We start from the raw sequence: 27,500 nt of genomic DNA, 5'->3' as shown, positions 1-27,500 counted from the left end.
TATTTAGAAATTATTTTTCCACAAAGGAGTGTCTGTGGTGAAATATAAATGTTAACAACAACTCAGAATCATGAAAAACCCTTATTTGACCCCTCATAAGTTACTTTAGGGCCGATTAAAAAAAATAAAAATTCTCGAAAATAATTTTTCGGTACCCGAATTCAACAGCTTTTTTTCTGGGTTTCCCACGGGAGTTGACCTTCAACATTTTAACACATGTTATTACACACCTTTACAAACATATTGGTGAAGAAATTTTTTGGTAACAATTTAGTTAACACATTTTCATATGTTTCCCTTACTAATAATGACAGAGAGAAAACAGGATTTTAGAAAGATTTGCAAATTTATTAAAAATTAAAAACTGAAATATCACATTCACATAAGTATTCATACCCTTTGCTTTTTGTATTCATACATTTGAAATTTAGCTGAGGTGCCTCCCATTTCTCTTGGTCATCTTTGAGATGTTTCTACACCTTGATTGGAGTCCACCTGTGGTGAATTCAATTGATTGGACATGATTTGTAAAGGCACACACCTGTATGAGGTCTCACAGCTGACAATGCATATCAGAGCAAAAACCAAGCCATGAGGTCGAAGGAACTGCCTGCAGAGCTCAGAGACAGGATTGTGTCGAGGCACAGATCTGGGGAAGCCCACAAAAAATTCTGCTGCATTGAAGGTTCCCAAGAGCACAGTGGCCTCCATAATTCTTAAATGGAAGACGTTTGGATCAACCAGGACTCTTCCTAGAGCTGGCCGCCCGGCCAAACTGAGCAATCGGGGGAGAAGGGCCTTGGTAAGAGAGGTGACCAAGAACCCGATGGTCACTCTGGCTGAGCTCCAGAGATCCTGTGTGGAGATGGGAGAAACTTCCAGAAGGACAACCATCGCTGCAACACTCCACCGATCTGGGCTTTATGGCAGAGTAGCCAGACGGAAGCCTCTCCTCAGTGAAAGACACATGAAAGCCCGCTTGGAGTTTGCAAAAAAAAGCACCTAAAGGACTCTCAGACTGTGAGAAACAAGATTCTGTGGTCTGAGGAAACCAAGATTGAACTGTTTGGCTTCTGTCTGGCCACTCTGCCATAAAGCCCAGATCGGTGGAGTGTTGCAGTGATGGTCGTCCTTCTGGAAGTTTCTCCCACCTCCACACAGGATCTCTGGAGCTCAGCCAGAGTGACCATCGGGTTCTTGATCACCTCTCTTACCAAGGCCCTTCTCCCCCGATTGCTCAGTTTGGCCGGGCGGCCAGCTCTAGGAAGAGTCCTGGTTGTTCCAAACTTCTTCCATTTAAGAATTATGGAGGCCACTGTGGTCTTGGGAACCTTCAATGCAGCAGAATTTTTTGTGGGCTTCCCCAGATCTGTGCCTCGACACAATCCTGTCTCTGAGCTCTGCAGGCAGTTCCTTCGACCTCATGGCTTTTTTTTTGCTCTGATATGCATTGTCAGCTGTGAGACCTTATATAGACAGGTGTGTGCCTTTCCAAATCATGTCCAATCAATTGAATTTACCACAGGTGGACTCCAATCAAGGTGTAGAAACATCTCAAAGATGACCAAGAGAAATGGGAGGCACCTCAGCTAAATTTCAAGTGTCATATCAAAGGGTCTGAATACTTATGTCAATGTGATATTTCAGTTTTTTCTTTTTAATAAATTTGCAAAACTTTCTAAAATCCTGTTTTCTCTTTGTTATTATGGGGTATTGAGTGCAGATTGATGAGGGAAAAAACGAATTTAAACGATTTCAGCATAAGCCTGCAACATAACAAAACATGAAACAAGTACACATACATTCAAAGTACACCACCCCATGCCAAATAATTAAATATGCTGCAGCGCGGCATTGCCGGGGCGCCTCTGGCGCCCGGCAATACCGCAGTGCAGCTCATTGAGGCTCCATTGGGAGGGAGAGGTGTACACTAATTGATTGATTAATTGTATAATTAAAATCAATAGATTATCACAAAATATTTTCATAATCAATTGGCCAATCGCATAACTAAACCACTAGTGCTTCATCCGAAGATGTATCTGTTAGAAATTTAATTAAATAAGTCATTTATAAAAAATTAAATAATTAATTGATTACTCAATAAATAATTAATCGATTAATCAATAAATAATTAATAGATGAAATGATTAATCAATAAATCAAAAATATCCTTGATAGCCACATCACTTGGTCACTCATGTCCAAATATTAGCTTCCCAGCTCAAAAGGTGCCTGAGATATTGGCCAAATGAGAAAGAAAATAAATAAATGATTAATAATGAAAATAAATAAATAATAATCATAAAAAAATTAAATTATTAATCAATTTGGTCAGAGAACACATAAACTACCACTATTTCATCAGAATCTGTAACTTTAAAAAAAAAAATTTTTTGGTCATTAATCGAATAATTAAATAATTAATCGATTAATTGATTAATTAATAAATCAAAAATATCCTTTGCAGCCAAATCACCTGGTCATTGGCATGTCCAAATGTCAGCTTCCTAACTCAAAAGGTGCCTGAGTTAATGGTCAGAAGAGAAAGGAAATTTGATTAATTAAATAAGTACTTAATTAAACCACCTTTAGAGGCCATTGTGGTTTAATTAAGTACTTATTTAATTAATCAAATTTCCTTTCTCTTCTGACCATTAACTCAGGCACCTTTTGAGTTAGGAAGCTGACATTTGGACATGCCAATGACCAGCTGATTTGGCTGCAAAGGATATTTTTGATTTATTAATTTATCAATTAATCGATTAATTATTTAATTATTCGATTAATGACAAAAAAAATACTTGACAAAATGACAAAAATAAGTACTTAATTAATCGCTAATAATTAAATAACTCCTCAATTTATTGATTAATCGAAAAAAATAAATACTGTTTTTGACAAAGGGCTCACTATTGTGCCGAAATTTCAGCTTCCTAGCTCAAAGGATGGCTGAGATATCGTCCGGACAACCAAGGAAACAAGAAAGAAAACAAACAAGAAAACAAACAAGTACAGATACATTCAAAGTACACCGCCCCATGCCAAATATTTAAATATGCTGCAGCGCGGCGCTGCCGGGGCGCCTCCGGCGCCCGGCAATACCGCAGTGCAGCTCATTGAGGCTGCATTGGGAGGGAGAGGTGTACACTAATTGATTGATTAATTGTATAATTAAAATCAATAAAAGATTATCACAAAATATTTTCATAATCAATTGGCTAATCGCATAACTAAACCACGAGTGCTTCATCCGAAGATGTATCTTTTAGAAATCTAATTAAATAAGTCATTTATAAAAAATTAAATAATTAATTGATTACTCAATAAATAATTAATCGATTAATCAATAAATAATTAATAGATGAAATGATTAATCAATAAATCAAAAATATCCTTGATAGCCACATCACTTGGTCACTCATGTCCAAATATTAGCTTCCCAGCTCAAAAGGTGCCTGAGATATTGGCCAAATGAGAAAGAAAATAAATAAATGATTAATAATGAAAATAACTAAATAATAATCATAAAAAAATTAAATTATTAATCAATTTGGTCAGAGAACACATAAACCACCACTATTTCATCAGAATCTGTAACTTAAAAAAAAAAAAAATTTGGTCATTAATCGAATAATTAAATAATTAATCGATTAATTGATTAATTAATAAATCAAAAATATCCTTTGCAGCCAAATCACCTGGTCATTGGCATGTCCAAATATCAGCTTCCTAACTCAAAAGGTGCCTGAGTTAATGGTCAGAAGAGAAAGGAAATTTGATTAATTAAATAAGTACTTAATTAATCGCTAATAATTAAATAACTCCTCAATTTATTGATTAATCAAAAAAAAAAATACCGTTTTTGACGAAGGACTTGCTCACTACTGTGCCGAAATTTCAGCTTCCTAGCTCAAAGGATGGCTGAGATATCGCCCGGACAACCAAGAAAGAAAGAAAACAAGAAAGAAAACAAGTACACATACATTCAAAGTACACCGCCCCATGCCAAATAATTAAATATGCTGTAGCGCGGCATTGCCGGGGCGCCTCCGGCGCCCGGCAATACCGCAGTGCAGCTCATTGAGGCTGCATTGGGAGGGAGAGGTGTACACTAATTGATTGATTAATTGTATAATTAAAATCAATAAAAGATTATCACAAAATATTTTCATAATCAATTGGCTAATCGCATAACTAAACCACTAGTGCTTCATCCGAAGATGTATCTTTTAGAAATTTAATTAAATAAGTCATTTATAAAAAATTAAATAATTAATTGATTACTCAATAAATAATTAATCGATTAATCAATAAATAATTAATAGATGAAATGATTAATCAATAAATCAAAAATATCCTTGATAGCCACATCACTTGGTCACTCATGTCCAAATATTAGCTTCCCAGCTCAAAAGGTGCCTGAGATATTGGCCAAATGAGAAAGAAAATAAATAAATGATTAATAATGAAAATAAATAAATAATAATCATAAAAAAATTAAATTATTAATCAATTTGGTCAGAGAACACATAAACTGCCACTATTTCATCAGAATCTGTAACTTTAAAAAAAAAAAAATTTTGGTCATTAATCGAATAATTAAATAATTAATCGATTAATTGATTAATTAATAAATCAAAAATATCCTTTGCAGCCAAATCACCTGATCATTGGCATGTCCAAATATCAGCTTCCTAACTCAAAAGGTGCCTGAGTTAATGGTCAGAAGAGAAAGGAAATTTGATTAATTAAATAAGTACTTAATTAATCGCTAATAATTAAATAACTCCTCAATTTATTGATTAATCAAAAAAAAAAATACCGTTTTTGAAAAAGGACTTGCTCACTACTGTGCCGAAATTTCAGCTTCCTAGCTCAAAGGATGGCTGAGATATCGCCCGGACAACCAAGAAAGAAAGAAAACAAGAAAGAAAACAAGTACACATACATTCAAAGTACACCGCCCCCATGCCAAATAATGAAATATCCTACAGCGCGGCATTGCCGGGGCGCCCGGCAATACCGCAGTGCACCTCATAGAGGCTGCATTGGGAGGAAGAGGTGTTCGCTAATTGATTGATTAATTGTATAATTAAAATCGATAAAAGATTATCACAAAATATTTTCTTAATCAATTGGCTAATAGCATAACTAAACCAGTAGTGCTTCATCCGAAGACCTATCTTTTAGAAATTTTATTAAATGTCATTAATAAAAAATTAAATAATTAATTGATTAATCAATAAATAATTAATCAATTAATCAATAAATAATTAAGCAATTAAATGATTAATCAATAAATCTAAAATATCCTTGATAGCCACATCACTTGGTCACTCATGTCCAAATATTAGCTTCCCAGCTCAAAAGGTGCCTGAGATATTGGCCAAATGAGAAAGAAAATAAATAAATGATTAATAATGAAAATAAATAAATAATAATCATAAAAAATTAAATTATTAATCAATTTGGTCAGAGAACACATAAACTACCACTATTTCATCAGAATCTGTAACTTAAAAAAAAAAAAATTTTTGGTCATTAATCGAATAATTAAATAATTAATCGATTAATTGATTAATTAATAAATCAAAAATAGCATTTGCAGCCAAATCACCTGGTAATTGGCGTGTCCAAATATCAGCTTCCTAACTCAAAAGGTGCCTGAGTTAATGGTCAGAAGAGAAAGGAAATTTGATTAATTAAATAAGTACTTAATTAATCGCTAATAATTCAATAACTCCTCAATTAATTGATTAATCAAAAAACCAAAAATACCGTTTTTGACAAAGGACTTGCTCACTATTGTGCCGAAATTTCAGCTTCTTAGCTTGAAGGATGGCTGAGATATCGCCCGGACAACCAAGAAAACAAACAAACAAACAAACAAACAAACAAGAAACCAGAGTGAAAACTGAGTACTCTCTTTCAGCGTACGTCATTGCCGAGCCCCCTTTGGTGCCCGGCAATGACGATTTGCAATGCCTGGAGATGGCATAGGAAAGGAGCGGTGTACAACAAGTACACATACATTCAAAGTACACCGCCCCATGCCAAATAATTAAATATGCTGCAGCGCGGCATTGCCGGGGCGCCTCTGGCGCCCGGCAATACCGCAGTGCAGCTCATTGGGGCTGCATTGGGAGGGAGAGGTGTACACTAATTGATTGATTAATTGTATAATTAAAATCAATAAAAGATTATCACAAAATATTTTCATAATCAATTGGCTAATCGCATAAATAAACCACTCGTGCTTCATCCGAAGATGTATCTTTTAGAAATTTAATTAAATAAGTCATTTCTAAAAAATTTAATAATTAATTGATTACTCAATAAATAATTAATCGATTAATCAATAAATAATTAATAGACAAGTACACATACATTCAAAGTACACCGCCCCATGCCAAATAATTAAATATGCTGCAGCGCGGCATTGCCGGGGCGCCTGTGGCGCCCGGCAATACCGCAGTGCAGCTCATTGAGGCTGCATTGGGAGGGAGAGGTGTACACTAATTGATTGATTAATTGTATAATTAAAATCAATAAAAGATTATCACAAAATATTTTCATAATCAATTGGCTAATCGCATAACTAAACCACTAGTGCTTCACCCGAAGATGTATCTTTTAGAAATTTAATTAAATAAGTCATTTATAAAAAATTAAATAATTAATTGATTACTCAATAAATAATTAATCGATTAATCAATAAATACTTCATAGATGAAATGATTAATCAATAAATCAAAAATATCCTTGATAGCCACATCACTTGGTCACTCATGTCCAAATATTAGCTTCCCAGCTCAAAAGGTGCCTGAGATATTGGCCAAATGAGAAAGAAAATAAATAAATGATTAATAATGAAAATAAATAAATAATAATCATAAAAAAATTAAATTATTAATCAATTTGGTCAGAGAACACATAAACTACCACTATTTCATCAGAATCTGTAACTTTAAAAAAAAAAATTTTTTTGTCATTAATCGAATAATTAAATAATTAATCGATTAATTGATTAATTAATAAATCAAAAATATCCTTTGCAGCCAAATCACCTGGTCATTGGCATGTCCAAATATCAGCTTCCTAACTCAAAAGGTGCTTGAGTTAATAATGGTCAGAAGAGAAATGAAATGTAATTAATTAAATAAGTACTTAATTAAACGCTAATAATTAAATAACTCCTCAATTAATTGATTATTCAAAAAACAAAAAATACCGTATTTGACAAAGGACTTGCTCACTACTGTGCCGAAATTTCAGCTTCCTAGCTCAAAGGATGGCTGAGATATCGCCCGGACAAGCAAGAAACCAGAGTGAAAACTGAGTACTCTCTTTCAGCGTGCGTCACTGCCGAGCCCCCTTTGGTGCCCGGCAATGACGATTTGCAATGCCTGGAGATGGCATAGGAAAGGAGCGGTGTACAACAAACAAGAAAGAAAGAAACCAGAGTGAAAACTGAGTACTCTCTTTCAGCGTGCGTCACTGCCTAGCCCCCTTTGGTGCCCGGCAATGACGATTTGCAATGCCTGGAGATGGCATAGGAAAGGAGCGGTGTACAAAAAGTGAAGGGGTCTGAATACTTTCTGAATGTGTGTGTGTGTGTGTGTGTGTGTGTGTGTGTGTGTGTGTGTGTGTGTGTGTGTGTGTGTGTGTGTGTGTGTGTGTGTGTGTGTGTGTGTGTGTGTGTATGTATGTATGTATGTATGTCTGCATGTGTGTTTGTGTTGTTTTTTTTGTTTTTTTTGTATACAAGATCGAGGCTCATGAAAGAGCTAACATTAATCACACAAAAAGTCAAACCGACACATAAAACACAAAATAAGGGGAGCGGAACACAAGATGGGGAGAGAGAGGGCAGGACACAAACACAACATTTGAGAGCAGCGACATCGGGAGAAATGTGGGAGGGGGAGTGCCTGGGGGGAGGTGGAAGAGGTATAAAACATATGGACACTGCAAGAACTTCCAGGAAAGAAGTTGGAATTTCAAAAAAAGTGGATCTGGGGGGAATTAGCGGGGGTAGAAAAGATCAAGGTTTTGGATGGGGGAAGATAAGAGATGGTGGTGAACAGCTGTTTTAAAGACTTGGAGGGAGGAGTGGGATTGAAGGGAGTGGGGGAGTTTGTTCCAGAGGCGGGAGAAAAGAGGAATGAAAGAGTGAAGGTGAGCAGAGAGCCTAGATTTTGGCAGTGTGTATGTATGTGTGTGTGTGTGTGTGTGTGTGTGTGTGTGTGTGTGTGTGTGTATGTATGTGTGTGTGACGTGTGTGTGTGTGTGTGTGTATGTATGTGTGTGTGTGTGTGTGTGTGTGTGTATGTGTGTGTGTCGTTGGTTGTTATCTCCATCTGCAGGTCTCAGAAGGCGGAATGAAGCCATCCCAGGTCTCCAAGTATCCACCTCCGTTTCAGTGAAGAATCACGATTCATGGACCAAGTTGTGTTGTTCTCAAAGTTTTGTTCCAATGGCTAATTTCAGGATCGTCACTGAGCCCCGGACACTTTACAACAGTAGTTCGTTTGTGGTAATGTTCACTGGGATGGTTTATAAGATCTCCGTGATGTACTCCTTTATTATTCCCATTGCTCCCATTACCACTGGTACAATTTTGGTGCTCTTCAGCTTCCAGGATCTTTTGACTTATTTTTTGAGATTTTGGTAGTTGCTCAGTTTATTGATTGCGTTGATTAACAATAATAATAATAGTATTTAAAAAGTGCCTTTTGCCAATGGATACAAGGTGCTGTTTAGCCTAAAATCTCGTGTGCAAGGCCATCTTCTCTTTTTTTTAATTTACACCTAAGTACTATCACGTCAGAGGCTCACGAACGTGTTTGCCTCAGCGCTGGAAGTCTTACGTACCGTATGCCTTTTTGACTATGCGAAACGGTCACTTACTGCGTTCAGTTGCTACAACAAAACGGTCAATTACTACAACTTTACCGATCCCCAAGGTCGCCCAAATGAGCCGAAATTGACGTCACACATGCGGGAAGCAGATGAATCGAACACACGTCACCTCTGCCTTTTTAAAAGTTTTATTTACAACTAGCAAAGGTACATGGCATTGCCAGGCAACACAGAGTCGCTTCGGTAATATTAAGAGAGGAAGAGGGTAGGGGAGACAGGAGGGGTGTGCAGGTAGCAGGAGGAAAGTGAGAGGAGAGCAGGAGAAGTGGGGAGCAGGAGGAGAGTGTATCACGTGATTACTTTTACCTGCAGGGCACACAAAACAATGTGATTTCATTTTAAAATATCCATTTTTCACCAGATGCGTTTCAGTTTAGTGTGTAGCACCTTGAGGGACCTCTAACAATGTGAATACAAGTTAAATATACCCCACGAATAAGCAGTCCTTGAAGATGACAGAGCATGAGGCCAAGTGGTAGAATGCATAGCATATAGTACCCCTTTAAATTTGTGGCCTCGCCGTGGTTATTTTAAAATAAATTTGAATTGTTCACAAATTGTCTACTGTATCGGCATGGCTTGCAAAACCAGCCTGTGGAGCGCACTCGCGATAATTATCTTCAAAAAAGGCGTGTTTACATTTACCCAAACATCCAGTTTTCATTCATGCACTTCCTTGGAGTTCCCTTCCTGGGCATGCAAAGGTTGGGGCTGCTAGGTTTCATGGTTTTGGAGTTATGGAGGGGACACACACACACTGACACACATTTCCTTTTGTTATAGATGAATATGGGGGAAATTCGACGAGCAGTTCGGAAAAAACCATGCAAACCAAAGAGTGAAATGGGAATATGCAAACTTATATACAAATAAATAAATAAAACCTAACTCAAACTAGGTGCCACAGATCGCAGTTGTATAAACATTACAATTGCAGGTGAGGATCAACTTTCTTTTGACTATATGTGGTGTAGATGCAGGACTCCCTGCAGACTGTTTTCTACGCAGAGGTGAGACACGAGGCAGCTATGAAGTGAGCTGACGACTAAGTAAACCAACGACGAAGTCAACCAGTGACGAAGTAATCCAGCCACGAGGAGTACCTCAGGACGTGCACCCTGAACCAGCCCTCATGACCTTTTCTCAAGGCGCTTCTTTCTCCGACTGCTTCTGTCCGCCGGGAGCTCTCTCGTGTGTCCGTTCTGTCCGCTCCTCTTCATCCTTCTTCCCAGTCTTGATCCCCCTGCTTCACCTCTCTCTCTGTCTCCCTCACCCATTTCTCTCCCATGCCCCTCTCTCGCTCCCCACTCCACTCTTTCTCTCCCCACCCCTCTCTCTCCCCCACTCCTCTCTGTTTCTCCCCCTCTCTCACCCCACCCCCTTCTCTCCCTCCCCTTCCCCCCCCCCCCCACACCCTCTCTGTATCTCCCCACCCTTTGTCTTTCTCTCACCCCTACCTCTCAGCCTCTCCCCAACCCTTCTCTGTCTCTCCCCACCCTGTCTTTTCCCCCCAATCCTTTTCCCCTCCCCTCTAACTCCCCCCTGTCCTCCTCCCCCAACCTCCTTTACCAATCAAAAATGCCTTGCCTTGGAACGATAATGACCTCTCACAGACTAATTAAAGTATATAATCGAAATCTTTTCTTCAGATTTGAGGATCAGAGCTGGTGGTCTAAATAAGTGTCTAAATCTGGAGTGAAATTTAAATTACCGATTCTTATAGCTAGGCGTATATCTTATAACGAAGCTTTAAGTAAGGCTGTGCTCCCTCCTTCTCCATATTTACACAAGAAAATGTGAAATTACCAAAGCATTAAACTTAACTTTTTCTACTATTTATCCCAAAGTGAAACTTCATTGAGTGCAACGAAAATAATTAAGCAGACAAAGGCTCTCGCAGCGGTTCTCTGTGGGGACATCCCCGGAGTTAGGAAGGCAAAATAAAATTGAGGATTACAATGAGTAAAGCAACGGGACAATTGAACTACGAGTTCAAGAGTTCAAGAGAGAATTGAGAAATGTTTTCAGTGGCTTCAAAGCAATGACTCCCCACACCACAGCAGGATGACGGAGAGGTACACTGACTCACTCTAAGCTGTCTAACTTGGGTTCAAATTGTTTCACCTTTTTGTGCGATCTACTTTCATTTCGGATGTTATTTCATTTCATTAGGAGCTTGGAGCAATGTTATCTTCTATATAAAAGTGAATGAGACATTGTTTAGTTGTTTGTTTGTGACACTACTCCTCTGAGCTGAACTCCCAAGGTTATCTGTGACATAACTTTATAGGATCACATTTTTTACAACAATACACATTACTAGGGGTTTTACACAGTGATTTTCTCACAATTCACAACTTAGAAACACACGAGCCACTACCTGTTGCGGCGAAGGGGTGTGAGGCTGGAGCGGTGGGAGGAAGCAGTGGAGGGAACCGGAAGGGATGGGAGTAGGGAGGGGTAAGGGTGGCAGAAGGGAGGGGAATGGGTGAGGGGATAGAGGGGATAGGATAGGAGGAGGAGAGAGGGAGTGGGATAGGAGGAGGGTAGGGTGGGAGGGGAAGAGGTGTAGGGGGAGTCCAGAGGGAGGGGGTGGAAGGGTGTGGTGAGAGTCCGGAGAGGGGTGTGGGGAGATGAGGGGAAGGGCTGGGGTGGGGAGATGATGGGGGGGGGGGGGGGGCGTGAGGAGGCAGGGGAAGGGGTGCAAGGAGGGACCCGACATTGTACGGCAACACCGGGTACCTTTGCTAGTATTAAATAAACACCAACATTTCATACACTCATACATAATATATACACGGGACTTTTACGTAATAAATAGATTGGGTGCCACGTAATAAAATGACAGCCATGTTCAGGGATATTTTGCCTATGTTTTGCACATCAGGATGAGTGAAAATAATGAATTACGATTATTAAATTGTACTTGTGTATAACGCACGCACAATAAACTAATCATACATTCAAATTCATAATGCACGTGACACAATTATACTTGTAGAAAAGGGGCGTGGTCTCATTTTCCTCCTGACATGCAAATGGGATGAGCTATGGTAATAAATTGAAGAGATGGCGTTTGTGGGTGACATTATTTATATTCCGGCCGCTTCTGTATGGATGGATATATTTTACTGCTCATATGGTACTTTATCTGTATTTTGTCTCAACGTCATCTCACCTAATATACTTGTAACTATACTCGTAACAAAATTCTTTAAAATTCTGCTTCCTCTGGGAACAAGAGTTCTTGAGATACTTTGTGGGAAACACAGCTTATAAATTGTGAGATTTCTTGTTATAACTATATAGGCCTAATTATGACCTGTCTTCTACCGACTCCTCTCCGGCCTTGCTCCCCCAGCTCTCTCTGTGCTCGATCCCCCAAATATTCCTACAGGTCGCACAAGATCTGCCTGCAACCCTCTGATGGTTAAACTGCCGAAATCAAGACTCTCTGCTCACCTTCACTCTTTCATTCCTCTTTTCTCTCACCTCTGGAACAAACTCCCTCACTCTCCTCAATCCCACCCCTCCCTCCAGGTCTTTAAAACAGCTGTTCACCACCATCTCTTATCTTCCCCCATCCAACCTTGATCTTTTCTACCCCCGTTAATTCACCCCAGATCCACTTTTTTGAAATACCAACTTCTTTCCTGGAAGTCCTAGCAGTGTCCGTGTGTTGTTTTTTTTTTTACCTCTGCGCCCCCCCCCCCCTTCCCATGCCTCCTCCCCCCAAGCCCTCTCCATCCCACAGATCTCCCGATGTCCCTGCTCTCCATCTTGTCTCCCGCTCCCTTTATCATGTTTTATGTTTTATGTGTCAGTTTGTCTTTTTGTGATCAATGTTAGCTCTTACACGAGCCTCGATCTTCTATACAAAAACAAAGAATAAAAAAAGTCATCTCCGAATGTAAACTCTTATTAAAAACCATCAGTAGTCAGGAATGTAGCTTTTAAATAAACACCTGCATTTTGATGATCTCTTGGTCCAGGTAAATAAGTAATAGAAGTAGTACTAGTTCATATATAGTCTTGGATACATGAGACAGCATTGAAAAAGTATGGCTACAGAAAGAGAAAAGTTCATAATGTGCAACATGTCCATAAAAGTTCAAAGATAAGTGGAAAATATCGCCCTCTCAGGTAACCCTTCCGTCGTTTCCAGCGGATATGAAAAAAGATCCAAAGCATTGCTCATAATGATCACGTTCCATCATCAATCCAGGTGGCACCACGGTGGGTATACAAACTAAAAGGCAGGAACACATCACGTGGCAACAGTAACTGTAAGGATGCACCAGCCAGGTGATCTCGGGCATGGAGCGATGGACCAGTTTGCAAATAGAAAATGGCAGCAGTGGTGGGATCCAAAGGCTCTGCAGGTGAATATTATTCAGAAGCATGTACAACCCTCCATGAGGCGTTTGACATACTTGAAGGTTCCGTGAAATAGTCGAACCTATGAGGTGGGACGTCTGAAGGTATACTGTGCGTCATTTATGGGGAAGATGTTTCAAACCATTTCACAGAAAATAAACAATAAAAATCTCTCTTTGGGTTTCAGGTCACGTCTTATTCGGGTCTCTGCACCCTCTCAGGTTTGCTTCAACTTCGAGGGGCGTTTCTCTCACCTTGACGCCAAAACCTGAGTCTTTTAACGTCAAAATATCCACGGTGTTCAAACTCGCATTGCAGTTGGAGTTGGTGGTTCCGCCTGGGACGACAGGACCCAAGAAGGAAGACTAGTCCGTCCTTTGTGACAGCAGAACAGAGGAATATAGAAATCGTCTGTTTGCCAGGTATTATGTATGCAATCCCGTTTGTTACATGTATTAAATGACGTGGTGGTGAGGTGTTTTTAAACGACGTGGTGGTGAGGTGTTTTTAAATGACGTGGTGGTGAGGAGTTTTTAAATGACGTGGTGGTGAGGAGTTTTTAAATGACGTGGTGGTGAGGTGTTTTTAAACGACGTGGTGGTGAGGTGTTTTTAAATGACGTGGTGGTGAGTTTTTAAATGACGTGGTGGTGAGGAGTTTTTAAATGACGTGGTGGTGAGGAGTTTTTAAATGACGTGGTGGTGAGGTGTTTTTAAATGACGTGGTGGTGACGAGTTTTTAAATGACGTGGTGGTGAGGTGTTTTTAAACGACGTGGTGGTGAGGAGTTTTTAAATGACGTGCTGGTGAGGTGTTTTTAAATGACGTGGTGGTGAGGTGTTTTTAAATGACGTGGTGGTGAGGAGTTTTTAAATGACGTGGTGGTGAGGTGTTTTTAAATGACGTGGTGGTGAGGAGTTTTTAAATGACGTGGTGGTGAGGAGTTTTTAAATGACGTGGTGGTGAGGAGTTTTTAAATGACGTGGTGGTGAGGTGTTTTTAAATGACGTGGTGGTGAGGTGTTTTTAAATGACGTGGTGGTGAGGTGTTTTTAAACGACGTGGTGGTGAGGAGTTTTTAAATGACGTGCTGGTGAGGTGTTTTTAAATGACGTGGTGGTGAGGTGTTTTTAAATGACGTGGTGGTGAGGAGTTTTTAAATGACGTGGTGGTGAGGTGTTTTTAAATGACGTGGTGGTGAGGAGTTTTTAAATGACGTGGTGGTGAGGAGTTTTTAAATGACGTGGTGGTGAGGAGTTTTTAAATGACGTGGTGGTGAGGAGTTTTTAAACGACGTGCTGGTGAGGAGTTTTTAAATGACGTGGTGGTGAGGAGTTTTTAAATGACGTGGTGGTGAGGTGTTTTTAAATGACGTGGTGGTGAGGAGTTTTTAAATGACGTGGTGGTGAGGAGTTTTTAAATGACGTGGTGGTGAGGTGTTTTTAAATGATGTGGTGGTGAGGAGTTTTTTAATGACGTGGTGGTGAGGACTTTTTAAATGACGTGGTGGTGAGGAGTTTTTAAATGACGTGGTGGTGAGGTGTTTTTAAATGACGTGGTGATGAGGTGTTTTTAAATGACGTGGTGGTGAGGTGTTTTTAAATGACGTGGTGGTGAGGTGTTTTTAAATGACGTGGTGGTGAGGTGTTTTTAAATGACGTGGTGGTGCGGTGTTTTTAAATGACGTGGTGGTGAGGTGTTTTTAAATGACGTGGTGGTGAGGTGTTCTTAAATGACGTGGTGGTGAGGTGTTTTTAAATGACGTGGTGGTGAGGTGTTTTTAAATGACGTCGTGGTGAGGTGTTTTTAAATGACGTGGTGGTGAGGTGTTTTTAAATGACGTGGTGGTGAGGTGTTTTTAAATGACGTGGTGGTGAGGTGTTTTTAAATGACGTGGTGGTGAGGTGTTTTTAAATGACGTGGTGGTGAGGTGTTTTTAAACGACGTGGTGGTGAGGTGTTTTTAAATGACGTGGTGGTGAGGAGTTTTTAAATGACGTGGTGGTGAGGAGTTTTTAAATGACGTGGTGGTGAGGAGTTTTTAAATGACGTGGTGGTGAGGTGTTTTTAAATGACGTGGTGGTGAGGTGTTTTTAAACGACGTGGTGGTGAGGAGTTTTTAAATGACGTGCTGGTGAGGTGTTTTTAAATGACGTGGTGGTGAGGTGTTTTTAAATGACGTGGTGGTGAGGAGTTTTTAAATGACGTGGTGGTGAGGTGTTTTTAAATGACGTGGTGGTGAGGAGTTTTTAAATGACGTGGTGGTGAGGAGTTTTTAAATGACGTGGTGGTGAGGAGTTTTTAAATGACGTGGTGGTGAGGAGTTTTTAAACGACGTGCTGGTGAGGAGTTTTTAAATGACGTGGTGGTGAGGAGTTTTTAAATGACGTGGTGGTGAGGTGTTTTTAAATGACGTGGTGGTGAGGAGTTTTTAAATGACGTGGTGGTGAGGAGTTTTTAAATGACGTGGTGGTGAGGTGTTTTTAAATGATGTGGTGGTGAGGAGTTTTTTAATGACGTGGTGGTGAGGAGTTTTTAAATGACGTGGTGGTGAGGAGTTTTTAAATGACGTGGTGGTGAGGTGTTTTTAAATGACGTGGTGGTGAGGTGTTTTTAAATGACGTGGTGGTGAGGTGTTTTTAAATGACGTGGTGGTGAGGTGTTTTTAAATGACGTGGAGGTGCGGTGTTTTTAAATGACGTGGTGGTGAGGTGTTTTTAAATGACGTGGTGGTGAGGTGTTTTTAAATGACGTGGTGGTGAGGTGTTTTTAAATGACGTGGTGGTGAGGTGTTTTTAAATGACGTCGTGGTGAGGTGTTTTTAAATGACGTGGTGGTGAGGTGTTTTTAAATGACGTGGTGGTGAGGTGTTGTTAAATGACGTGGTGGTGAGGTGTTTTTAAATGACGTGGTGGTGAGGTGTTTTTAAATGACGTGGTGGTGAGGTGTTTTTAAATGACGTGGTGGTGAGGTGTTTTTAAATGACGTCGTGGTGAGGTGTTTTTAAATGACGTGGTGGTGAGGTGTTTTTAAATGATGTGGTGGTGAGGTGTTTTTAAATGACGTGGTGGTGAGGTGTTTTTAAATGACGTGGTGGTGAGGTGTTTTTAAATGACGTGGTGGTGAGGTGTTTTTAAATGACGTGGTGGTGAGGTGTTTTTAAATGACGTCGTGGTGAGGTGTTTTTAAATGACGTGGTGGTGAGGTGTTTTTAAATGACGTGGTGGTGAGGTGTTTTTAAATGACGTGGTGGTGAGGTGTTTTTAAATGACGTCGTGGTGAGGTGTTTTTAAATGACGTGGTGGTGAGGTGTTTTTAAATGACGTGGTGGTGAGGTGTTTTTAAATGACGTGGTGGTGAGGAGTTTTTAAATGACGTGCTGGTGAGGTGTTTTTAAATGACGTGGTGGTGAGGTGTTTTTAAATGACGTGGTGGTGAGGAGTTTTTAAATGACGTGGTGGTGAGGTGTTTTTAAATGACGTGGTGGTGAGGAGTTTTTAAATGACGTGGTGGTGAGGAGTTTTTAAATGACGTGGTGGTGAGGAGTTTTTAAATGACGTGGTGGTGAGGAGTTTTTAAACGACGTGCTGGTGAGGTGTTTTTAAATGACGTCGTGGTGAGGTGTTTTTAAATGACGTGGTGGTGAGCAGTTTTTAAATGACGTGGTGGTGAGGTGTTTTTAAATGACGTGGTGGTGAGGAGTTTTTAAATGACGTGGTGGTGAGGAGTTTTTAAATGACGTGGTGGTGAGGAGTTTTTAAATGACGTGGTGGTGAGGAGTTTTTAAATGACGTGGTGGTGAGGTGTTTTTAAATGACGTGGTGGTGAGGAGTTTTTTAATGACGTGGTGGTGAGGAGTTTTTAAATGACGTGGTGGTGAGGAGTTTTTAAATGACGTGGTGGTGAGGTGTTTTTAAATGACGTGGTGATGAGGTGTTTTTAAATGACGTGGTGGTGAGGTGTTTTTAAATGACGTTGTGGTGAGGTGTTTTTAAATGACGTGGTGGTGAGGTGTTTTTAAATGACGTGGTGGTGCGGTGTTTTTAAATGACGTGGTGGTGAGGTGTTTTTAAATGACGTGGTGGTGAGGTGTTTTTAAATGACGTGGTGGTGAGGTGTTTTTAAATGACGTGGTGGTGAGGTGTTTTTAAATGACGTGGTGGTGAGGTGTTTTTAAATGACGTGGTGGTGAGGTGTTTTTAAATGACGTGGTGGTGAGGTGTTTTTAAATGACGTGGTGGTGAGGTGTTTTTAAATGACGTGGTGGTGAGGTGTTTTTAAATGACGTGGTGGTGAGGTGTTTTTAAATGACGTGGTGGTGAGGTGTTTTTAAATGACGTCGTGGTGAGGTGTTTTTAAATGACGTGGTGGTGAGGTGTTTTTAAATGATGTGGTGGTGAGGTGTTTTTAAATGACGTGGTGGTGAGGTGTTTTTAAATGACGTGGTGGTGAGGTGTTTTTAAATGACATGGTGGTGAGGTGTTTTTAAATGACGTGGTGGTGAGGTGTTTTTAAATGACGTCGTGGTGAGGTGTTTTTAAATGACGTGGTGGCGAGGTGTTTTTAAATGACGTGGTGGTGAGGTGTTTTTAAATGATGTGGTGGTGAGGTGTTTTTAAATGACGTGGTGGTGAGGTGTTTTTAAATGACTTGGTGGTGAGGTGTTTTTAAATGACTTGGTGGTGAGGTGTTTTTAAATGACGTGGTGGTGAGGTGTTTTTAAATGACGTGGTGGTGAGGTGTTTTTAAATGACGTGGTGGTGAGGTGTTTTTAAATGACGTGGTGGTGAGGTGTTTTTAAATGACGTGGTGGTGAGGTGTTTTTAAATGACGTGGTGGTGAGGTGTTTTTAAATGACGTGGTGGTGAGGTGTTTTTAAATGACGTGGTGGTGAGGTGTTTTTAAATGACGTGGTGGTGAGGTGTTTTTAAATGATGTGGTGGTGAGGTGTTTTTAAATGACGTGGTGGTGAGGTGTTTTTAAATGACGTGGTGGTGAGGTGTTTTTAAATGACGTGGTGGTGAGGAGTTTTTAAATGACGTGGTGGTGAGGTGTTTTTAAATGACGTGGTGGTGAGGTGTTTTTAAATGACGTGGTGGTGAGGTGTTTTAAATGACCTGGTGGTGAGGTGTTTTCAATTTCGTGGTGGTGAGGTGTTTTGAATTACTTGGTGGTGAGGTAAAGTATTTAACACACAACACAACAACTCAGGTACAGTCATTATCCTCAGCTAAAATAAGCCCGCTCCTCAGTAACGACGCGTGGTGAGGGGAGCGCAGCGAGCCGAACCAAGCTAGTATGTATATATTGTTGCGGATATGGGATTTGGATCCATCCATATCCGCTTGTAAATATTCCCCTATTTCCTCAATACTTCCCAACTATCCCCAATCCCCCATTCCCTAGTCCCATTTTCTGTAAACAACACTCTGTAGACCCGACCTTCCCCTATTTCCCCCATTAAATGTCGCATCCAGGTCCACCGCATCTCACGTAGACAACTATAGGACATCTTGCTAGTTATTCTTAGTCTATGTCAGTTAAGGACTCGTTTCCATTGATTCTGACTCTTCGTTGCACCAGAATGTGATTGTATGGCACCGTTAGGAAGTTTAGGACCTCCCAATACCTCCCCGCAGCTCTTCCTCACGGTTCAACAACAACAACAACAACGGCGGCGGCGCGGGGAGTGTGCGTCCTCACTCCGGCTTGGTTGGTAGGGGGTGTTGGGAGTGCACCATGCCTGTCCAACGAGCCGCCATCGAGCATGTGCTCGACGGGGTTACCAGGTAGGGGCTCGCTGTCAGCTCCTCGTCAAGGGCGGAGCCCGGTAACCCCCACACCCAATAGAAGCGGCGGACCGATCCCATCTGGGGCGGAGCCAACGAGCCGAGGGCGTGTCACTCCCCGCTGAGCATGCGCAGAAAGAGGGAGGTGACGTCAGATGCGCGCAGAGCTGAAGGAGAAAGGACGCACCCTCCGAGCGCCGAGAGACCTCCCAAAGACTGAGCTGTATCCTGTCCCTGAGCCAAGGTGCACCTTGTGCTATCGACTGCCTGTCCTTCCCTGCCATCAATCCCTGTGTAAGTCAGTCTTGTTCCGTTTGTCTGTGGTCTGTCTGGGATAGATAAGATTGTGTCTAAGTGCCTATCTCTTCTGTGTCTTTACCTCATTACCTTGTAATCTACCCCTTTTTTCCACCACCAATTATATCCTCCTCCGGAGGTCTTGAGAACTGTACCCCTTGTGTCGTTTCATTTATCCCAGTCGTTGTGTCCTTTCCAAATCATTGATTTAGCATAGCGCGATTTGGTCAACGTCGGGTGGAATCGGGTGAGTTGGGGAAGAATCGGGGGAATTGTTAGGTCGCGGCAATACCACCGCTCGGTAAATAACATCTAATCCGCGATCCGTAACAACTGGTGTCGAGGAGTGAGATCGGACCCGAAGCGCGCTTAACGCGCTCAAAATTACAAGTAACCGAAATTTGTTTTGTTTTAAAATAAAAACCCGAATTTTGAAAGTCGCGCTATGTTGGATCAAGACGGCTGGGTTCCGGTAGAGGAGAGTGAGGCAGGGTCGATCCAGGACCAAATTGAGGGACAAGAGGAGAGCGAAGCAGTGAGGGCGGCAGGTTCGCAAAATGGCGTCCTCGCGCACGAGGTTGCGGGCGCGCAAAATGGCGCCTCGCACATGGCTACGGCGGCCGCACCCGCTGCACAAGTGGGAGGGATGGCCCAAATGCAGGCCCTCATGGAGCAATTTATGGTACAAATGCAGGCGTCCCTCAACCTGCAGAAGGACGATATGAGGGCTAATAGTGAGCAAATGAGGGCTGATAGGGAGCGATTGGGTGAGCGATTGGAGGGCCAAATGGGGGTAATGAGGGACGAAGCGAGGAGTACCGGTGAGGCGTTAGACAATGGGATAAAAGAGGTAAAGAATGGGTTGATGGGGGTAGAAAACAGAATGGCCGCTCAAGAGAATCAAATAGAAGGGGTGAAACATGGGTTAACGGGGGTAGAAAACAGAATGGCCGCTCAAGAGAATCAAATGGAAGGGATGCAAAATGGGTTAGAGGGGTTAGAAAACAGTATGGAAGGCAAATTGAGGGACATGAGGGACCAAGCGGAAAGGGAAGTTAAAAAAATGGGGCAGCAGATAGAGGGGGTCAGAATGGGGGTAGAAACTAAATTGGATGCTCACAGGGAGGAAATGGAGCAGATGAGGGTGGCATCTGGGCAGGAGATGCAGGTGATGGGAGAAGAGATCAGAAGAGGTGTGAGTGAGGAGGTCGGAGGAGTGCACGAGGAGGTGAGGCACTGTAAGGAGCGCATGGAGAAGGAGGTGAGAAAGGGGACTGTAAAATTGCAAGGTGGTATAGAGGAGTTGACGCTGGGAGTAGAACAACTGACAGTGGGACAAAAGGAGTTGGGGGACCAGGTAAAGAAGAACACAGCGGTAATAGAGGGTTTAAAATCGACACAGAAGGAGATGAAAAAGGACGTAGGGGTAATTAAAAAAGAGTGTCAGACGGTACATGAGGACCTGACGAGGAAAATGAACAAGGTGGTAGAGGTGATGGAGGTTAAAGAGCGGGAGGTGCGGGAGCACATAGAAAAAAATAAGGTGGAGTTAGAGGAAGAACTTAAGGGGGCGCACGAGGAGATGAAGGAGGTGAAGCAGAAATTAGAAGAAGTGGAAGAAGGGGTGAGCGAAATTAAGAAGCGACGGAGAGAGGATAAGAAAGAGATAAAGGAGGAAGTAAAAGAATTGGTCCAAAGTCTGTGTTCGGATCGTGATGATGTGCTCATTAACCGGATGAGGGATTCGCAGGTGATGGAGGAGAAGCGAAGAGAAAGAGGACCCGGTGAAAGTGGTGACCAATATGGTCGTGCGTATGATGCGCCAGGTGATTTAAGAAGCTTGGGGGTCGAGATGGACCCGGGTGTTCGTGAGAGGCCGTTGGTGAAGTGTGCGACAGGTCTGGTGTGCGAAAAAGGAGGTGTGCGAGAAAGTCCGACTCTGGGGTGTGTGAGGAAAAAGTGCGCGCCGACCAGTGAGTGTGCTGTCGAGAGTGAGTCGGTCGTAGCGCGTGTGCGAGGGAGCACATGGAAGCGCGGTGTGGTGAGTGTTACAGAGGATGTAACGGGAGAGTGTGCGCGAGAAAGATGTGTGACGGACAGGTGCATGGGGAAAGAGTGCTCTGTCAAAAGTAAGGAAGAATGCACGCCTGTGGTGAGTGTTACAGAGGGTGTGACGGGAGAGTGTGCGCAAGAGAGTGTGCGAGAAAGGTGTGTAACGGACGGGTGCATGAGGAAAGAGTGCGCTGTCGAGAGTCAGGGTGAGTGCGCTGTCAAGAGTGGAGGTGAGAGTAGTAAGAGTGACACGGAGCGTGAGTTGGTTGTGACAGGTGAGAAAGGAAGCACACCTGGAATGGTAGAGCGTGTGTGGGAATGCACACTTGAGTTGGTCGTGAGGCACGTGGTTGGGTGTGCGAGTGAAAGCACACCTGTGATTGTCACAGAGGAGGTGACCGAGGAAGGGGCGCGAAGAGGTGTGTTGGTGAGGTGTGCGAACAACGAATGTGTGCCAAAGTGTTCGGTGGTCAGGTGTGTGACCAAGTCTGTGAGCGGAATGAGTGTACCGAGGTGTGTAAGGAAAGGTACGAGGAGCATGGGAACAGCTGGAGGTATGAGCAAGAAAGGGGTAGCGTATGCGTGTAAGCGTGCAGGTGAGGCATCGACGGTAACCGGGTTAGCGGTTAGAGCGACTTTTAGCCGAATCGGGCCCTCGGTGCGTGCCGGGCTTCGCGTGCCGCGAGAACCAGCGGGGATCCGAGCCACGGCGGGTTCAAAAGGACCGCCGTACGCGATCCACGCTGGGCCTCGCTTTGAACGGCCGCGTTCGTGCTCCACTAGGCGGAGCGGGCAGCCCGATAGGAAGGGTCGTCATGGCGACCACTTTTTGTTGAGGCATTCCGGCAGGTCGAGATCGGGCCATGGGATGGCTCCGTGCCGAGATGGTGCGTGGGACCTCGGCCCGGGTAAACCTCCTTCCCTGCACCGAATGCGGGACGTATCCAGCCGCTGGCACCAAACAACCCGCATTCATGGCTTGGCTGTACGAAGCCGAGCTTTAGAAGTGAATTGGCGCACCGAGAGGCATTAGTAAGTAGACTGTAATGACGAGTATAGTGTTTTGGCCCCGAAATTAGAAAAACAAAAATTTGATGATTGGCAAAGGATTGGCAGTAATGATTGGCAGATGATGGGTAGTGATTGTCAAATTTTTGATTTGTTGAAATTTGATGTGCAAAATTGGTAGTGGGAGATGCCCGATGTGGTGGGATGGCAACTCTGTCATCCCTCACAAACGGGGGGGCAAATGCACTAGCTTATGGGGTTGATGGCAGTGAAAACTAGCCCGGGTGGGTTAGGATATCGTGTGTAGGGACCTAGAAGATGACATTAGGTGACGTTAAGGTTAGTTAGTGACAAGGATACCTGTAGTGGGGACGCAGGTAGATTAGCGTGGATGATAATGACGTGGGAGCGCAATAGTTTAAAGGGGCGACTGGGAAGCGCAAGTTTCAGAGGGGAGTAGTTAGATGAGATGATGCTGTGTGAGAACTGGACAGGTGTGTGGAGCAGTGAGTGTTGTGGATCAGCGCGAATGCGCTTGGGGGAGAGAAGGGTGCAGGCGGCACCAAGTATGAGAGCACAGGTGTGTGGAATATATGGAGCGGAGAATGAGTGGTGTGGAGAGAGTTGGAGTAAGTGGTACGGAGTGGTGTGCATGGTGCGAAGGTGTGGATGGGGGAAGAGTGGACCCCTTTTCACGAGTACCCGGGGAGGGTAGTTTAAAGAATAGTTAGAAGGTATAGGTAAATTGTGGTTGGATATTGGCATTTGTGGTGCGGATGCAGAATGGTATTGTGGATGGGTGCATTGGTGTGGTGAAAATGGCTGGGCGTGTAGCCTGTTAGTGTGTGTAGTTGGTTTGGGCACTCCACCACTGTGAGGATGTCGGCCAGGTGAGGCCGCAGGTGGGCTCTGGGAGCCGTTAGTGTCAGTGGATGCCTGAGGATCCCGGGTGTGGATCGGGCAGCCCGTGCCAGAGAGGGCACTGAGGGGGTGAGAGTGCGAGAGGGCCTTCCCCAGTTAGTTAGGTTAGGGTGAGGAGCAGGTGAGCTCGGTAGGCAACAACAGTGGTGGAGGTGTGCAGGTGGGCGGACCAGCTGGGAGCGTCACACGACCCAGCCACCGAAATTATGCGGGGGCACCGAGTGATGAATCGGGGGAGTGAGACCCCAAATTGAGAAGCACCACAGTTTGGTCAATGGGAATTGGTTTTTAGAACCCATAGTGTAAGTTGGCCAATGGATTGGCAGGGAAAGACCCTGGGTAATGTAAAGTTGTTAAAGTCATTTAGGAAATAGTTCGGATTGATGAACCTGTCGCACCATACGCAGCCACTTACCTGTGGTGATGATGACTCCACACCTGTGTTCCTTTGTTCTGTGTTGCAGGAAGGGAGAATTGCTGTGTGGATTTGTGAGACGCATCACGACGTGGATGAGACATTGGGGTGATTCCATCTCTCCCTCCTTAGGAGGGACTGATGATGAATTGGTGATGGCAAAGTTTGATGTTGAGTTGGAGATGGCATATTTTGATGTTGAGTTGGAAATGGCAAATTTGATTGGTTAGGAGGGAGAGAAGACGAATTTGGTTTATGGGAGGAACGGGGAAGACAGTAGGGACGTTTGTCGATGTGTAAAGTAGATGTTTATGGGTAGTGTTGTGTTTTGTGGATACAGTAAGGGGTAAGGGAGGGGCAATGTAGGTTACCTGGTGGGGGGTGGGGGGGGCATACGGTAGGAACGTACCTGTCTCACCTGGTTCCCATGTGCCCCCAGTGTGCATTACCTTATATTGCATGCACTTTTGCGCCCTTACCACCTTGCTCACTTGTCTTATTTTGTCTCCCACCTCCGAGGATCTGGCTTTGGGGCAGAGAGAGAGGAGAGAGAGGTGCTGGCTCTGCAGTTGTGGGCCTGTACTTTCGCTGCTTGCTGCCTGGATCGATACACCATATGGACCGCAATTTTTGTGGCCGCCCACCATGGACCGCAGTTCTTTTGCGGGCAAGCACCACCCGTGGATGGACCTCTGGGTCAACGTGGCACCTATGCCATACAGGTGAACCACTTTTAGTTGGCCCCCCTGACGGCCACAATTCAGAAATGGACGCGGTTGGCGCCTTTCTTTATTTTTAAAGAAGCCAGAAGGCCAAGTGCACTCCATGAAGGCAAGACCAGCGGCAGAACATCGGCCGGCTGCGACACCACCGGTGACCATGGACACTTAATTGTGCATTTTTATGAACACTTTATTGGTGCACCGGATGGTGCTGACTGTGTGTATGGGGTGGTGCTTTTGGTGCTTGGATGGGGTGCTCTCCACATTATTAAACGCCGTAGGGCCACAGGGCACTCGTGGGTTGGTGTATCGATGCTGGCATGCGTGCTCTCTCTATGCATAACATCTGCATGTGTTCCTCAAAGAACAGGTCCTGGATCATAGTGTAAATATCAGTCAGTCTTGTGTAAATAATGCTCCCTACCGGCTGTATGTTTAGTTTGAGAATGCTTTCCGCGATTCGGTTATCCTGTGGGTGTGTTTCTGTGAGGAGAAGGGTGCAACGTCGCAGGGGGACATATTTACTCATTTGTGAACATCTGTAAAACTGTCGCACTCAGGGTTGAGTTAATAGTAGAGGGAACTACATCTGAGTGCCACACTAAAGTAGGTAAAAATTTATCGGGTCGGGACGCCCCGAGGTAGAGAAGGGTGCAATGTTGCGGATATGGGATTTGGATCCATCCATATCCGCTTGTAAATATTCCCCTATTTCCTCAATACTTCCCAACTATCCCCAATCCCCCATTCCCTAGTTCCATTTTCTGTAAACAACACTCTGTAGACCCGACCTTCCCCTATTTCCCCCATTAAATGTCACATCCAGGTCCACCGCATCTCACGTAGACAACTATAGGACATCTTGCTAGTTATTCTTAGTCTATGTCAGTTAAGGACTCGTTTCCATTGATTCTGACTCTTCGTTGCACCAGAATGTGATTGTATGGCACCGTTAGGAAGTTTAGGACCTCCCAATACCTCCCCGCAGCTCTTCCTCACGGTTCAACAACAACAACAACAACAACGGCGGCGGCGCGGGGAGTGTGCGTCCTCACTCCGGCTTGGTTGGTAGGGGGTGTTGGGAGTGCACCATGCCTGTCCAACGAGCCGCCATCGAGCATGTGCTCGACGGGGTTACCAGGTAGGGGCTCGCTGTCAGCTCCTCATCAAGGGCGGAGCCCGGTAACCCCCGCACCCAATAGAAGCGGCGGACCGATCCCATCTGGGGCGGAGCCAACGAGCCGAGGGCGTGTCACTCCCCGCTGAGCATGCGCAGAAAGAGGGAGGTGACGTCAGATGCGCGCAGAGCTGAAGGAGAAAGGACGCACCCTCCGAGCGCCGAGAGACCTCCCAAAGACTGAGCTGTATCCTGTCCCTGAGCCAAGGTGCACCTTGTGCTATCGACTGCCTGTCCTTCCCTGCCATCAATCCCTGTGTAAGTCAGCCTTGTTCCGTTTGTCTGTGGTCTGTCTGGGATAGATAAGATTGTGTCTAAGTGCCTATCTCTTCTGTGTCTTTACCTCATTACCTTGTAATCTACCCCTTTTTTCCACCACCAATTATATCCTCCTCCGGAGGTCTTGAGAACTGTACCCCTTGTGTCGTTTCATTTATCCCAGTCGTTGTGTCCTTTCCAAATCATTGATTTAGCATAGCGCGATTTGGTCAACGTCGGGTGGAATCGGGTGAGTTGGGGAAGAATCGGGGGAATTGTTAGGTCGCGGCAATACCACCGCTCGGTAAATAACATCTAATCCGCGATCCGTAACAATATATATCTGTGTAGTGTCTGTGTTGTGTTGTGTTGTCACTGAACTACTCCCTCAACCTTTTGTAAAATCGCACCAAACTTCTGATATGCACCTATCTCTCCCATGGGTATGTCGTAAGGGTATTTCTTTTTTTAAATTCCCATTTTTTGGGGGGGGAATTTTTTCTGAATTTTTTTTTTAACTTAAGTCTTCAACTTCAATTGTTTATAAAATGTAATATCATGTATATTACAAATACATTTGTGCATTATGATTGTTTGAATTATGATTGGTGTAAACCATGACAAAACAGCAACTCAGGTACCGTCATCTATCTATATATGTACATATCTGGGCAGTGTCTGTGTTGTCACTGAACGACTCCCTCAAACGTTTGTTTCCATGGTTATGAGGTGTTTTGAATAACATTGTGCTGAGTGTTTTGAATTACATTGTGCTGAGTGTTTTGAATTACATGGTGCTGAGGTGTTTTGAATTACGTGGTGGTGAGGTGTTTTGAATTACATTGTGCTGAGTGTTTTGAAATACGTGGTGGTGAGGTGTTGTTAATTACATTGTGCTGAGTGTTTTGAATTACATTGTGCTGAGTGTTTTGAATTACATGGTGCTGAGGTGTTGTTAATTACATGGTGCTGAGGTGTTGTTAATTACGTTGTGCTGAGTGTTTTGAATTACATGGTGCTGAGGTGTTGTTAATTACATTGTGCTGAGTGTTTTGAATTACGTGGTGGTGAGGTGTTTTTAATTACATTGTGCTGAGTGTTTTGAATTACGTAGTGGTGAGGTGTTTTGAATTACATGGTGCTGAGGTGTTGTTAATTACATTGTGCTGAGTGTTTTGAATTACATTGTGCTGAGTGTTTTGAAATACGTGGTGGTGAGGTGTTGTTAATTACATTGTGCTGAGTGTTTTGAATTACATTGTGCTGAGTGTTTTGAATTACATGGTGCTGAGGTGTTGTTAATTACATTGTGCTGAGTGTTTTGAATTACGTGGTGGTGAGGTGTTGTTAATTACATTGTGCTGAGTGTTTTGAATTACATTGTGCTGAGTGTTTTGAATTACATGGTGCTGAGGTGTTGTTAATTACATTGTGCTGAGTGTTTTGAATTACGTGGTGGTGAGGTGTTGTTAATTACATTGTGCTGAGTGTTTTGAATTACATTGTGCTGAGTGTTTTGAATTACGTGGTGGTGAGGTGTATTTAATTACGTGGTGGTGAGG

General features: G+C 43.2%; 1 protein-coding gene across 3 annotated transcripts in view; it reads left to right on the top strand.

Moving 5' to 3' along the window:
- The window catches only part of OTOS (otospiralin), a 48,064-nt gene that overhangs the window by 8,648 nt on the left and 11,916 nt on the right, over positions 1–27,500 (top strand). The window contains exon 1 of one of the 3 annotated variants that reach the window (XM_078768881.1): positions 13,490–13,724. The exons of the other annotated variants lie outside the window; for them this stretch is intronic. The gene's annotated coding sequence lies outside the window, so the exon portion shown is untranslated. Of the gene's footprint in view, positions 1–13,489; positions 13,725–27,500 lie in introns of those variants that run through there. 3 annotated transcript variants of the gene reach the window in all.

This window comes from Myxine glutinosa, unplaced genomic scaffold (genome assembly GCF_964187855.1).
Source record: "Myxine glutinosa unplaced genomic scaffold, kmMyxGlut1.1 SCAFFOLD_662, whole genome shotgun sequence".
Lineage (NCBI taxonomy): Eukaryota > Metazoa > Chordata > Myxini > Myxiniformes > Myxinidae > Myxine > Myxine glutinosa.
This window is presented reverse-complemented; position numbering and strand designations above follow the sequence as displayed.